The 12,002-nt window shown below is 43.9% G+C and overlaps 1 protein-coding gene across 2 annotated transcripts in view; it reads right to left on the reverse strand.

Annotated features, from left to right (window-relative positions):
• The window catches only part of SPTBN1 (spectrin beta, non-erythrocytic 1), a 117,564-nt gene that overhangs the window by 69,945 nt on the left and 35,617 nt on the right, over positions 1 to 12,002 (reverse strand). The window lies entirely within an intron of this gene.

A 12,002-nucleotide genomic window follows, 5' to 3' on the forward strand; every position in this document is an offset into this window, starting at 1 on the left:
TACTTGATGATATTGAGGATTTTGACATGCCCTGTGCATGTGCTCCTTGCCCAGTAATCAGCGCGTTCGGCATTACTGCAAGATTAATGGGCTGTGCGCTGAGGGGGAGGGCTCTAACGTAAATAAGGATGCCTCGCCGAGCTCTGACTGGCACCTCAATACCCTGCCAAAATATAAAAGTGCACAGCAGCAGCAGCAGCTGGGCTTGGCCCTGGAAGTCAGTTCCTGCAGATGGTATTAGATACAGGATGTCAGTTTTCCCTCAGGGACATGAGCTCCCAGCCCTCACTTAGTTGTAAGTAAAATTAAAAGGTCAATTCCACATTCATGGTCTCAGTATACAACATTTGCCTGTTCATTTTTTAAACTGCTGATAATGTTCGCACAAATGTTTTCTCTTTTCTTCTCTTGCATTTCCAAATTCCTTTTCACTGGAATCCATGTTCTCTCCTCCTCCTACTCCATCCCTTCATTAAACATTTCAAAATGTTGCCTTTGTTTTGATACTGTCATTTCACAAGGTTTAAGTCATATAGTAATTTCAGTGAGGACAATTTCTGTGGGAGAAGCTCAGCCCACTCCCCTGACTCACCCCAGCCCAAGGTTCTGCTTGGTGCAAGGTGGAAATTCAACTAGCCATTACCAGCACATCAGGGAACAAATGTGCACAAAGTCCAGTTTGAAAATGTCTGGCACACTGCTCCTGAGGTCATAAATGCATTTAAAATATTTATGGCTTTTAACTATACTGTTTTACTTTTAACTTTACTGTTTTACCATAGCTGTAGTCTAGAGTTATATTGATACAGAAGGACTTTTAGTGGGGTATTTCAGTGCATCCCTTTATTTCAACAGAGCTGTATTTACACTAGGCTCCTGGTCCTACAGCACACCTCAAGCAGAGCCTAAAACACTTCTGAAAGCTGGCCTTCATTCCCTTCATCACTACCCACACTTGGTCTTCTCAGCAGCCCCAAACAGATTTTATAGTATCAGGGAGGAAAGTGGATGTGTAGAGGACCAGACCCTGCAGGCTCATGCCCTAAAAACATGTCTGGAAGGCGTCGGGGGGACCTGAGGAAGCACCTGCAGTTGCAGCCCCAGCAGGCAGGATGCTGCTCTCCAGATAACAATGGGCTGATGTGGCAGGCTCCTGCTAACACTCCCCTGATAATCTTTGTGCAGCCAGCTGTCCCTCCAGCACAAAGGCACCCACACGCCCGCCCTGGCCGCGGGGTTTCCGGGAAAAAAGGGCAGCACAAAGTACCAAAGGCTCCCAAATTCTGAGGAGCAGAGCTGGGTAAGCTGAGCTGTTAACACAGCAAGGTAAACTCCGCTGAGCCAGAGGAGAGCGTTTTGCCCAACACACAAGTACAGGCTTATTTCCATCGCAGATATTTCTCCTGCAGCTTCCTAACAACAGCGGCTTTTGCCTGCCATGCCTGACCTACGTTATAATTAAGTGCAAGCCCTTCCCCTCAAGAGCAGGCAGGCAGCCAGGCCCTACCTGCAGGCATATCAACTTATTCTGTCCCACCTTGAGCAAACAGGTGTTGCTATGTGAGCTCAGAAGGTAAAACTAAAGTCCAAGTGGCTGACGGGGAAACTGGAGCATTTTTAACACCATGAAGGCCATAAGTCAGGAACTTTTCCCCAGCTGAAAGCTTTCCCAAAACCTTTGGCAGGCAATGCACTAATGCACATGGTCATTATTAAAATATTAAAAAGTAAACTATTTACAAAAGGAAGATATTAAAAACTAAAAATAATTATTAGGTTAGGCCCATATAAAACACAGACTGGCTTTACCCACTCCATCATGAAACATTAACACCACACACACAAATTTACATTTCAGCTTGTTCCCTGTGGGACAATAGAAGCTGGCAAGCTTCAAGAGATACTGAAAAAAATTTGGGGTTTGAGGTTTTTTTTGTTTCAGTCCCCTCTCTGTCCCTCCCAATTCTGGCCTGCCCAGTAGCACTAAACACTTTAAGGTATTAAAGGGAAGGAACTGCAGCAGGTATGGACCAACATAGGCTACCCAGCAAGTAGGGGGGAAAGCTAAAGGAAAAGGGAAGAACCTGTGCTTGAACTGAGCTTGTTTTGTTCAAGGTTTGACAAACAGAGACACCTGACATGTTGTCAGCAGCACTTGCTTTGAATATCTGACCTCATTTGAGCTGCCATCCAGGTTGGCATTTGGGCTGAACAACGTGCCCCCCCAGCAGCAGATGTGACAGACTTTGCTGATGATGGTTCAGGTCCTGGGGCTGGCTCTGGTGCCAGGCTCAGCTGCCAGGGCCTTCCTGCTGCTTTGCTGGGCACTGCCGTACATCTTGAAGGCTCTGCCGAGCAGGTTGGTGGGAGTTCAGTGGAAAGAGCAAAGCAAAATGAGGACGTGTCTGTGTTTGTGAAATGCTACACGGTATGTAGCAAGGCTTCTTCCAAACAGGCATCCTGCCAGCTCCCCGTTTTGTGAGAGTCACACCAAGCCTAATCCATTGGTCTGCTGTTGACTGCAAATGAGTGAACCTGAGCTGTTTTCTGCTGCCATGGGGCGATGCACCGGATCAATCACAAGGCTCTGCATGTACAAAGCCCTTTGTGACACCCCAGTTCTACTCATTTTCCCTGTTTATCTTCAATTGACTAAGCCCTTGACAACACTAATTAGATAATATGTTATGGAGGGGATTGAATGCTTTAAAGCCATAGATAGCTTTGGAGCACTGGGCCAAGTGCAACTTATCACATCAACACAGCTGGAAATTGTCCGTGGTGTAGTTCCTTACTGATTACAGCACTGGAGGAAAAGAAGGGCCAGATCATATATTAAGCTTAGCATATTGAGGAGGGAGGGGTGTGCTGGGGTTTTTTTTTTTCACCCTCCAAATTTTGTTCTCAATTTTTTGCCCACAGCTATGAAATAACTTTTGCTGGCACAGTTTGAATTGTCCCTGTCTCAATGCACCTGCCAGGTGATGATGGCTTGCATCCTTGTTCAGAGTAAATAAAACACATGTGATTATCCACTTAGCCATAATGCAGAGTGTTCTAGCTGACATGATCAGAGCTTTGCAAAGCCTCAAGGAGAACAAGGTTGATTACAGTAATATTATGAATGTACAAGTGACATTTAGAAACATCTGCTAACACCAGAACACAAAAGGGTCTCTCCTGGGCTCTGTCTTTATATGGTTCTCAAAAATGCTGCTGAAGTGAACAGGTTCTGACACAAAGGAAAGAAAATGGGTTTCTAAGGAAGACACTAATGTTAGATCCAGCAAAATTACTTTCAAATTCCTAATTATCAATCTTTCTAAGCCAGAGCTTACCATAATTAGGAACCTGGTTAATCATCACCCTTGTCTTTTCTCTTTACTCTTTCTTGCTCTTGTAAATTGTCTAGTTGGTGGCTAACTAGAAAAAAATTTACAAGATAAAAAGGATGATTTATTAAACTAAAATGCCAGAGAAATCACGTAACATTTTGCTCCTCTCCTGAAGGTGAGTAAAGTTCCTACACGTCCCCTAAGTGCTACAATTAGGAACTGAAAACTAATTATCACACTTGCCTCCATCCTCACAGTAAAAACGAAACTTTTCCTTATATATTGGAGCAAGGAGAGATAGGTTTTGCAGGGGATTGTTCTAGAACTTAATAGGAAATTGTTATTTTTACCCTATTTGGCAATTTGCATAACATGAATCCTGAAAAGTTAGCTGGTTTCCCTCCAGGTTTTTTATCTAAGATGCTGGAAGCAGGGAGCAGCAGCCCACACACAAAGCAGAAATGAGCTGCCAAGCTCATCATCTCTGCTGCAGGTATTGGAGGGAATAGAACCCTTCAGTTTGTAACCTGCCATGTCCTGCAACACTTGGTAACTCTGGCAAGGAGGTGAAATGAATACAAGCAAACCAAGAGCTCTCCCCTTCAGTAACATTTCCATTGCAGAAAGTATCTCAATGTTTCTGATAAAGAGGCTTTTAGGTCAGTGGCAACTACCCTGTCATGGGGTCCTCCCAGTCCCTTCCAGATACATTCTCGGGGACTGGTGGGCTTTGGAGAGCCAGTGCAATCCAAAGGCAAGGAAAAAGGGCCCATTTAGAAGTAGGAGACAAAGAATTTTATTACAGAAGGGTCTGTAATGTTTTCCTTTTTCCACATCCGGGCTGGCCTTCCAGCAGCTCCGTTCCGAGTACCAGGTACAAACCAGCTTTGGGCTCCAGGTGAATCTCTAGGTTGTGACATTTGAGACCAACACCTTTGGGAATTTTCTCACAAACCAGGCCAGAATATCAATTTATTACTGAAACTGGGTCAGTTCCACCTGGTTTCAGGTTTCAGTTTACTCAAGTCCCAGATTAACAGGAAAGTTGATGTGACTTTTGTAACAGCATGTCCTTGCTAACTCCAGGAGTTGAACACCTGCCAGGAAGGCCAGCAGGGAAGAGCTATAGGAGGCACTTGTGGAACATTTCAGAAGAAATTACTGTTTCTGTTGGTTTGCCTTCCAGCCTGTACTGCTTCCCATACTCCATGAACTCATCACCACAGGGAAGTCAGCCCTGAAAAGCTGTAACTGCATTCCCAGGTTTTATTTGTTGCCTATGTAATGCACTTGGGCTTGCTCCCTAACATAGATGGACAGCCCTTGTAAAGCCTGTTCAAATCAAGCACATTGCACAGGTACACACTTAACATACTCACTGGCTGTGAAATTTTGTCATGAAGACACTTTTTCATTTTCATGCAGAAAATTCTTTTTTACGGGTTTTGATTTGCTTTTTCAGAAGCTGGGATTATTGTCATTGCCTCTCCCTCTTTTCTCTTCCAACTGAATTGCACCCACAGTCTATATGTATGGGAGAGCAACAGAGAAATGTCCACCCATCCTTTTTGTCCCTTTTGCACCATCTTCTTTTTCTTTTCAGTCTGACCAGGAACACAGAAGATGTACTGCTGCTCCACCATAATCACTCACACGTGACAATTCAATGTCCTGCTACTCTTGAGCAAAATGGAAATTGGGTGAAAACAAGCAGCAAAATACACTGATCCTTACAAATCTCCACAAGCCAGAGTATTTCCCCATCTGGAAACTGCCTCTCCCCACAAAAAAGCATTGTGATCAATTGACAAATATTAACCGTGTCCAGCTCATGACGTTATTATTCCAGAGCAACCAACTTAACTTTTATATGACGTATTGAAAAAATAATATGTTGTACAAGTACAAACACTGTCACTTGACGTGCCTCTGCCTTCAAGGCTTAATAAAGGAAGAAAAACTTGAAAAAATCCTCATACAACATATGCAGACAAAGTGGTCGGCAAAAAAAAATAGCAGTGATTGTCCTGCTCACTTAAAAGAGCTCAAAACTGCTAGGGAGAATGCCAGAAACTAAAGAAGTGGAACTTAGAAGTGGATTTTCATCAGCCTCTATGTGGCTGGTTCTCATCCCTATTCCTGTTCTTTTTGTCTCTTCCCCATCAAGGAAATTCATCTCCAGGCCATCTGGGTTTATATCTCTCCAGGATATTACCTTAAGATAAGAATCAAAGCTCTGATCAGAGGGAATGATTTCATCACTAATCTTTCCCCATTAGAAGAGCTCCAAGGTTAACAGAAATTAGTAAACATGTTTGAATCCTGCACTGAATTTCACTTTGCAGTGTGCTCTGTTAGACATTATTCATACCTCAGGGAGTGCTTTCAGGCAGTATCCCAGCAACAAATAGAAGGAAAAAATGCAATGCACATTGCAGATTTGGCTGAATAAATAACGTAACTACAGAAACATTTCTAGTTAGATGCTAAAAAGACATGAGACGAGAACATTCTCTTCTGCATACGCATTTTTTGTGGAAAGACTTCTTTTGAATTACAGACTCATGATTAGGTTTTGAAATTCATCCACAGCTAAGTTCACTCCTGAGAGAAGTCAAAATTTTATATATATATATATATATATATATATATATATATATCCAGTATTGGCTTGTAGTTTCTACAAAGAAGAAATCCTTTCCATTAAGATTAGTCAGCAAATTATCTAAAAACAATCCAATTATCTCAATGAAGGGTCTCATGGTTTCTCTGTATTAAATATCCCTAAAACATTGACTCCAACAGGAAAGAACATTTGTAGCCTTTTCAGTCTTCAGGTTTCCCATGAAGGGCCACCTCTGGTCAGGTTTCCAGCCGGTGTAAGACAGCATGGCCTCAGACAAGCCAGGGGAGAATCCAGCTTATACCAGGTAACAGTCTGGCTGGGAGGTCTCCTCTAAATTGTCAACTTCAGCATATTATCCCAGGCTTAAGACAGTGCCTGGCTCAGCTCTCACTGACTCCATGGAGAGTGTCTCCCAGGGAGCATTTTTCCTTTCCCAGAGCAGCTGCTGCAGCCAGAGCTCTTTATCCCCCTTCACATCTCTTGCCCTGCTGATGCTGAACACTCCCTCCCACTCAGCTCAGTGTTTTGGGGCAGCCAAAAGCACGCCTCCTGGTGCTCATCATCATCTCAGTGATGCCATGGGGATGAATGGATGAGGAAAACTGGAGCAGACAGGAGAGCAGTGTGCTGTGCTGCTCTTGGAATGAAGGCACCTAATCTCACTGTGAGTAAGGGAGCTCACTCTGGAAGTCAGTGTAGTGCCACAGTATTGAAATGCCCAGGTATGACCATGCAGACTGACCTGTTGCAGGATTATCTCCGTGGACATTTCACAGGTAATATCCCAAAGGCAAATACACCTATGCACACAAAGCCAGCACACATACATCAGCTTTCCATTGGCTTCCTCTGGGTACAGATGGCTTTTTATATTTAAGCTTATCTGGAGCACAAAATTCTCTTGTGCCTTGTTTTGTTAAATTACTGCATTGCTGTCCAAGCTCAGAGTCCTCTATGCATAAAGACTGGCATACACCAGGAACTCTCCTCAAGGAACTGTGAGAAGCAGATACGGACCTGTATTGCAGCCCAGGAACCTAATACACAAGAATTCAAAGATCCAGGGATCAATAAACACAGGCTCATGCTGGCAAAATGCTGGGCTCTTCTGTATACGTGTCCAACTTGACAGTGCTTAGTCCTGAAAGGATTTCAGGATGTAAAATGACAGCAGCACTCAGACTTTCCAGAGTGGGGCTGCCAGAACTGCTCCTACTCTGCTCCGTCCCCAGAGAAACAGAACGCCTATTTTTCCAGCCCCAGTTCATCCCGCCTGAACAATGCGTGCCAGAGTACAGTCATTCATCAGGATGCAACCACTGTCATGCACCACTCAGCTACTCGTAAGTCCTATCCATGGAGCAGACAAGCAGACACAGTTCCAGACAATTCCTAAGGTACTTTCAGCAGGACTTCTTTTCAGCAGCTTGGCTCTCTACTCAAGAGGCTACACTGGACCAGGGATCTAATCAGACTACCAAGAACCTGATTTACGGGCCCTGGTAGTTTGCAACACGATTTCTTCGATTCTACAGAAAGAGAGGGCAAATCCCCGAATCATGCCCAACTGAAACCAAAGATCACCTTGTTACAGCAGCAAGATACAAATTACCTGTGTCCCAAGCTACATTTTCGATCATCGAATACATTGTTCGCTTCTACTTGCAGGTCATTTTGTTTCACAGACATACTGGCTCTTCTTCTTGGGTCAGCCTGCTGATAATCTTTAAAAATAAACCCACTAAGAACAAAGTATTATTTATCATCTGATTTTTGCTATCTGCTTTAGAAACAGTTCTCCACAGCAACTTTAAAAGCCAACACATTAATGCACAGTGACAGATGGGCTGAGCTTTCCCTTGCTCTCTAAGAGCACAGTGTGCATCAGGAGCCCCAGCCAGCATCACAGGTGACATGTGGCAGTACAGCAGCCTCTCTGCTGCCCTGCTCCTTCCCTTCACGCCTGTGTGACACACAACACACCAAATGACACTGCTGCTCCTAACGCCCACCCCTGTGGATTCTGGGAAGGTTAGAAACAGCAGAAGAAAATGTTCCAGAAGTAAAATGCAAAAGGAAAGCGTAGGGTGAGGTCAACACTTGGAAAAGCTTTCGTTGAAATAATTCCATCAACTTTTATCTGGGCAAAACAAGACTTTTTCCAGAATAAGCCCTTTCATGCACATCGGGGTATGCCTGCATACCAGCTCTAAACAAACCCAGGGCCTGATAGTCAGCTCTTCCACACCAGTGCAGAGCAGATTTCATTGCTCTAAGGTTTTTATTTCTGTTTAGTCTCAAGTGAATCCTTCACATGCCCTCTCAAGTTGATTACGAGCATCACTATAATGCTGAGCTCTCCTTCCTTACCACTTGCTGCTATTAAAATTAGTGACTGATTTTTAAGTCCTGGATAGCTCAGGTGCAGGATACTCAGGAAACACCCTGCAAGAGCTTATTTTCAGTATGGTCTTTCAAAGCCAAGAATAAATCCGAAGTTTATTCTCTTAAGCTCTAAATCATTGTACTTTCCCCTTTTTTATTGGTGAGACACCTAAAACTTCATCCTGTATGCTCAGAGAGAAACGGAATTTTTTCTATGAGAGAGATGCTCAACAGCAGGGCCAGGCAGGTGTGTGATACCTGGAAAGTACTAGAAGCAGAATCTTCCTTTTCACTCCTTTTGGGGTTGTTTTGCTGACTTTTTGCACTGGAGCTGTGGTGGGAATGGCTCAAGTATCAGGGACACAAGGGGCTAATTAGCCCCACATAAGGTACACAGAATTTTCCTACTGGAAGTTTTTTCTCATTTTTTTACTCTTATGAAATGGCTATTCCACTATATTAAAAAGAAAAAAACTTCCAATAGTGTAACTTCAGGAACAATTTCAATGCTTTTTCTCCTCTTGCCGCTGGGAGAATTTAAGTTTCTGGGCAACTAAGGAAAGCTGCATGACATATGCAGCCTCCTGGCTTGCCCTGTAAGGTTCATGAACACCACGTTGTGCAACACCAGTGAGTGCCCCGAGCTATGCATGGCCACTTGGGTGAAACTGCAAAAGGAATGCACTCCTGCCCAAACTAGGAAACTCCTCTCATTTCGTACACTTTGAAACTGGTTTTAATTCATGGGCCAGAGAGCTGAGTCACCGACCTTCTGGTCACTTGGATGAACCCAGAGGATAAAAGGGCAAAATGTGTAGAAAAGCCAGTAATTGTAGCCAAGTTTAATACTGAATTAGCTAACTGAAGAAATGGAAAGTTTTGGAGGTGACAACTCTCATGCTACCTGAAAACAGCACCAGAGTGGGCAAGCATGGCACACCTGAACCTCACAGCCCAAAGGCTGAGTGTGAAAAATCCTGCTGAACAACTGAACTGTTTCTTAAGGTTTTTGCAAGAGCTTCATGCACCAAGGAGCTACACAACAAATCCTGTTAGCTAATGGTCCTAGACAGACGAAATCCAACCCTTGTGGATTTGTGAATGAAGAGTCTTGCACAAACATGATATCTTTTTGGCTCCTACAGAGCAGGTAGAATTACCTGGTCTTCCAGCAAGACCTTCCAAAGAACCAGCAAGAACAAGGACAGGTGAAAGATGATTTCCTTCAGTGAGATACCTTACTTGGCAAAGAAAGGATCAGTTACCTTCTCATATCAGTTGCAGAGTGAGTTAGTTCAACATGAATGGCAGCCAATCTGGTTGCATATCCCTCCAAATCTGGATTCTGATTGAAAGCTGAGTTCCCAGAAGATTTCTTGGTTTTAAACCAAAACAACCCCTTGCATTCTGGTTTTCATGGTACACAGACCACTTTACTAACATCAATTATCAGCTGCTGTACTAACAACACTATTATTATTATTATATTGTACCTATTTTACCTGATCTTTTCTTCAGGACATTGTTCCAATCACAGATTATTCTGACCACCACCTCCTGCCTTTGCTGTTTAAACATTTCAACATCCTGATGGAACGTGGGGCCATCAGGATTCTTCCTACAGTGGAGTATCAGACTCTGGCTACAAACCTCAATTTATATTTCTTCACTCTTTATCTTACCTTACCTTAAAGGAAGTAAGTTTCACTTCAATTAGAGTACAGCAGAATGAACAGGAGATGGAAGCTCCGCCAAAGAGGCACTCCACAGCTTGTGGAAGAGCATGGAAAGAAGATGCCTGCACCCACAGAGAGCAGAGCCATTAGTCAGGCAGTGTAACATGCCCACAGCTGTTCTACTTTGGAATACAGCAGCTTGCATCTTGGTGATGAAATTTAAGGAACCAGTGCCTGGTGTGTTCTTTTGAAACCTTTCATACTGGGACAAGGGGATAATGATGCATGAGTGTTTCATAGACTGCCAGACGTTGATAGTCTTTTGTTATACCTTGTCACTGACATACTGCAAGGGCACAGCCACAGGCAGCCTAGAGATACAACCCATCCGTGATCTCTGGAGAGAGAAATGTTATTGTCAGAAGATGCCCGGTCCTGGAGATGTGGGAAGGTGCTCATGCCCACGAAGAGCCAGTGCTCTCTCAAGTCAAGCTGGAGTGTTGTTCGGTAAACCCAGACTCCAAAGGTGGCACACAACTACTTCTGCTTCAGAGAGCAGTGAAGTTCACCCAGAGGAAAGTGATGGTGCAACAGCCAGTCAAACAGAGGGGCTGCAGAGCCCAGAAGGACCTCCTGACATCCCCCAGCTGACTGTGTGTGCACTAGGCTTTCACCCAGTGGTCATTGTCCCCAGTCCTGTGACACGCAGCTGAATCAGAGAACACCTTTCCAGAAAGGACTTGTCTCCACTGAAAGAGGACAATGACAGAAATTACTGCCAGCCCAGCTCTAGGCTGCAGCTGTTAAAAACCTGCCAGTGCCTTTCTGGGGAGATGCAAGGGAAGATTACCCACCAGACAGCATATCTGAAAACATATGTTGAACAGTGCCAGGAGCACCACAGCTCAACCTTTAAGCATAACCTTGAATTTGAAATACAAACCTCTCCTCACTCCTCTATCCCTGCACCATGATTAAGCTTTCAAGCAGTGCTGCAGCAATGCAAGATGCTAAGCCAAGTTTTGGCAGCACACAGCATTCTCAGCACCAACCATAGAGAATTACAAGTATGGAAATGTATCAAAATAACAATGAGTAATGCTTATTCAGAAGAAAAATAAATACACCATACTGTGGGAAAATGTTTAAATATCTGAATCGAATCTCCAGCAAAATTATTTGCTTTGACATTGGTATGTGTTTTAGGCTAGCTAAATAATTCAAGTACTTTCCTTACATTACTTCTCCTTGAAATAAGAGTTTCATGTTTATTATTCATTACTCAGGTGGGGACCTCTTGCTTGCTACAAAAGTAAGTGGAACAAGCAGCTGCAGTAAGGTGAGATCTGGGACCCGGCTCATCAGCTTTTTAGTAAAAGCATTTCCTACCCAAGGAATGGGATACAACCTACAACCAACATGGCAGGAGCAAAACAGTTTCTTGCTCAAACAGGAGTAAACTATTAAAATAAAGCAACCCAAGCTGAGATTCATTTTGTCTATCACCACAGGTATCAGCAAGCTGTTTCTCACCTCATTCAGCACAGCCCTGCCCAGGTATAGTATTGTCCCTGTCATTCCAAATGCACACTGTGATGGGAACTGCTGTAATTAAAGGCAGCAAAATTAAACACACGTCCCTTCTCTGCGAGCAGTTCCATTAAGTCAATAGCATTACTATCCCCAGGAAGAGTTATGTGATCTGCTCTCTGCCCACCTGCATGAATTACTTAATTTCTGTGTTGCAGATCTCTGCACCTGATCCTGGCCTGTGCCTGACACGTAAAGGTGCTCAGCATCTAATGCACCACCATGGCCGGAGTGGAGACCAGAAAGGGCACGCTGCACTCTGGACCTGGCCTCATTGGAATCACAAATGGAACAGGTGATACCTTTGTCTCAGTGCAGCTGATTCAATAAACCTGTCTCAACACTTTAAGAAGTGTTGGGTTTAAAACCATCCCTGGAGCTCAGATTTCG

Source organism: Sylvia atricapilla, chromosome 3 (genome assembly GCF_009819655.1).
Source record: "Sylvia atricapilla isolate bSylAtr1 chromosome 3, bSylAtr1.pri, whole genome shotgun sequence".
NCBI classification, from domain to species: domain Eukaryota; kingdom Metazoa; phylum Chordata; class Aves; order Passeriformes; family Sylviidae; genus Sylvia; species Sylvia atricapilla.